Raw genomic sequence first — 2,861 nt, 5'->3', positions numbered from 1 at the left:
TCGCTACCATTGTTTGACCCAATGCTTCTCACCACAGGACCAATTATGGCCAACATAAGGGAATGTATCCTGACTGACAGTGAGCATGACAGCGTGGAGCTGGAAGTTCCCGGGTCAAAGAGGAAGCGCAGAGGCAATCTGCCGAAAGAGGCTGTGAAAGTCCTACACGACTGGTTGTATGAGCACAGACACAATGCTTATCCCTCAGAAACGGAGAAATATGTTATCTCTACAGACTCATCTCACAGTGCTGCAGGTACGACCCCCAAACATTTCTTGTATGTGAGTACCTAGTGGGTTCTCCTTTGAAGCTGGTATTTTAGGGTAGTTGAATAATAATGACAATAGTGGTGGTGGTGGGGTATCAAAATTGGTTTTCTGGAACCCGTCAATGCTTTTGTACTTGTTGCAAAAAAAAAAAAAAAAAAAAAAAAAAGATTGAAAGAAAAATGATTTGCCCCCTTAAATAGTGCCTCTCGACTTTGTGGTATTGCAGCGTGGCCTTATAGCCTTACATGGGGCTGCTCTGCAATACCATGCAAAGTCTTAGCAGGGCTTTCTATATCTCGTACACCCCCTGCAATACTATAATTGTTTGATCATGTAAGGGTTTAGCTGATTATTTTCTCTTTTCACATGTAGATTTCCAACTGGTTTATAAATGCTCGGAGACGGACCTTGCCGGACATGCTGCGTAAGGATGGTAAAGACCCTAACCAGTACACAATCTCTCGGAAGGGAAACCAGAAACCCGAGTCTCCCCCAATTCAGCATAGACCAATTGCCTTCTCGTCAATGACACAGATGGAGCACCATACCATACCTGGTATGCTGGCTGTCCCCACTATGGGTGGTAACTTGGTACCTCTGCCTCTGATCTACCCTGTTAGACAACCTGTTCATGCTTTCACTACAGGATGCTTGGGTTTAGCCTTTACCATGAATGCTGTGGAGAACAGTGCGGGCAGCATAAGCAGGGAGCGGACTCGGCGGTACCTGGGGGGCTGCAGCTCATGAAGCAGGGGGCTGAGGCTCGGGTGTATCGGGGAAGTTTCCTGGGGAAAACGGCTGTAGTGAAGGAGCGCTTCCCCAAGACTTACAGGCATCCTACGCTGGACGAGAAGCTGACACACCGGCGGACCGCCCAGGAGGTGCGCTCCATCTTAAGGTGCAGGAAGGCAGGTATTGCCACTCCTGTGGTTTATTTTGTTGATTATGTCTCTAACTGCATCTACCTGGAGGATATAGAAGGATCAGTCACTGTTCGGGACTTCATAATGACCGCGCGAGAACATGGCAGCAGCCTGTACAGCCTTGCAGAAAGGATTGGTCAGATATTGGCCTGGATGCATGATGAGGATGTCGTCCATGGGGACCTGACCACCTCGAACATACTCCTACGGCCTCCACATCCGGACCTGAACCTGGTGCTGATTGATTTCGGCCTGAGCTTCATCTCTGCTCTCCCAGAAGATAAAGGTGTCGACCTTTATGTCTTGGAAAAGGCTTTCCTCAGCACTCACCCCCAGACAGAGGACGTGTTCAGAGCTCTGCTCCAGAGCTACACAGCCGCCTCCAAGAAATCCAGCCCCGTCATTAAAAAACTGGACGAAGTCAGACTGAGGGGCAGGAAGCGGTCCATGGTTGGGTAGACTGTCGTATATAGGACATCCTTTGGATTGCATTTGATATTCTGTTTATGATGGTAATGAAAATACTATTAAATCTTGATACTTTTTTATGCCAGTGTGATATAGGACAGATGCAATGTTCCTCCAGCCAAAAAGGAAACTAACACCACCAGCCATAATCCCGCTCCTGATTTTCTTTCTCAATTGTTTATACTCCAGAGTACTGTTTCTGCCATCAACCATTATTGGCCATTAGGTCATTAAGGGATCATTGACCTGTCATCTGGTCACTCAGTTGTCCTGTCGTCTGTCTCTCTCAGCTGTCCCTAGAAGTCAGCTGAGAGGGTGTCTATTCGTCACTCATCTCTTCCTGGCAGATAGTCACAGTAGGAGGTCACCCCCTCATTCTTTCAGCTCTTTCTGGTAGTCAGTCATCCATCTTAGGCCTCCTTCACATGTCCTAATATTTACGGTACTGGAAAAAAACAGTATCGGAGATGCCCTGTATTTCATACGTGTGCCGCATCAGGATCACGCGTATCTACACCTGAGACAAGCCAGCACACTTTGCTCTGTTCTCAGGCGCCGGGTGCTGAAGACAGCTTACATTGTCTTCTACTCTCCCTATAATTAGGCTAGGTTCACATTGCGTAAATGGGTTAACGCTAACGGACTGCATTGCACGGCGAAAATGACGCAATTAACGCCGTGCAACGCGTCCGGCAATATTCACCTGTTCCGTTCCACCAATGTGCGCCGCTCTGTCCTCCACATCCTCTGCCTTTGACGTCCAGTTCAGAGGGCGCGATGACGCGCTTAATGCGCGCCGCCCTCTGACTGAACAGTCACAGCCAGAGGACCCGGAAGACAGATCGGCACGCAGCAGTGGATCAGGGCCAGGTGACTATAGCAAGTGCCAGGGGCCTGAGCCAGTGGCGACTCAGGCACCTGACCCCCACAGCGCGCCGGTGTCCCCACCTGCTTAGGCCCCCCAGCACTCGGCGCCCAGTGACGATAGGGGAGTATGTTATGCATACAGGGCATATACATCAACCTTTATGGAGCAGCATATCAGGCATATACTATGGAGCATCTTATGGGGGCCATCAACCTTTATGGAGCAGCATATGGGGCATATGGATGGGAGCAGCAAATTACAGAACGGTGGCGCAAGATGGGAGCAGCACATGACACAATAGAGCAGCACATGACAGAACGGGGGTGCAGGAT

The 2,861-nt window shown here is 49.5% G+C and overlaps 1 pseudogene; it reads left to right on the top strand.

Moving 5' to 3' along the window:
• The first annotated feature begins 917 nt into the window (after positions 1–917).
• On the top strand, positions 918–1,741 carry LOC138666746 (EKC/KEOPS complex subunit Tp53rkb pseudogene; annotated as a pseudogene).
• Positions 1,742–2,861: the final 1,120 nt, after the last annotated feature.

Source organism: Ranitomeya imitator, chromosome 2 (genome assembly GCF_032444005.1).
Source record: "Ranitomeya imitator isolate aRanImi1 chromosome 2, aRanImi1.pri, whole genome shotgun sequence".
NCBI lineage: Eukaryota > Metazoa > Chordata > Amphibia > Anura > Dendrobatidae > Ranitomeya > Ranitomeya imitator.
Note: the sequence above shows the minus strand (reverse complement) of the source record. Positions and strands in the feature narration are given on the sequence as shown.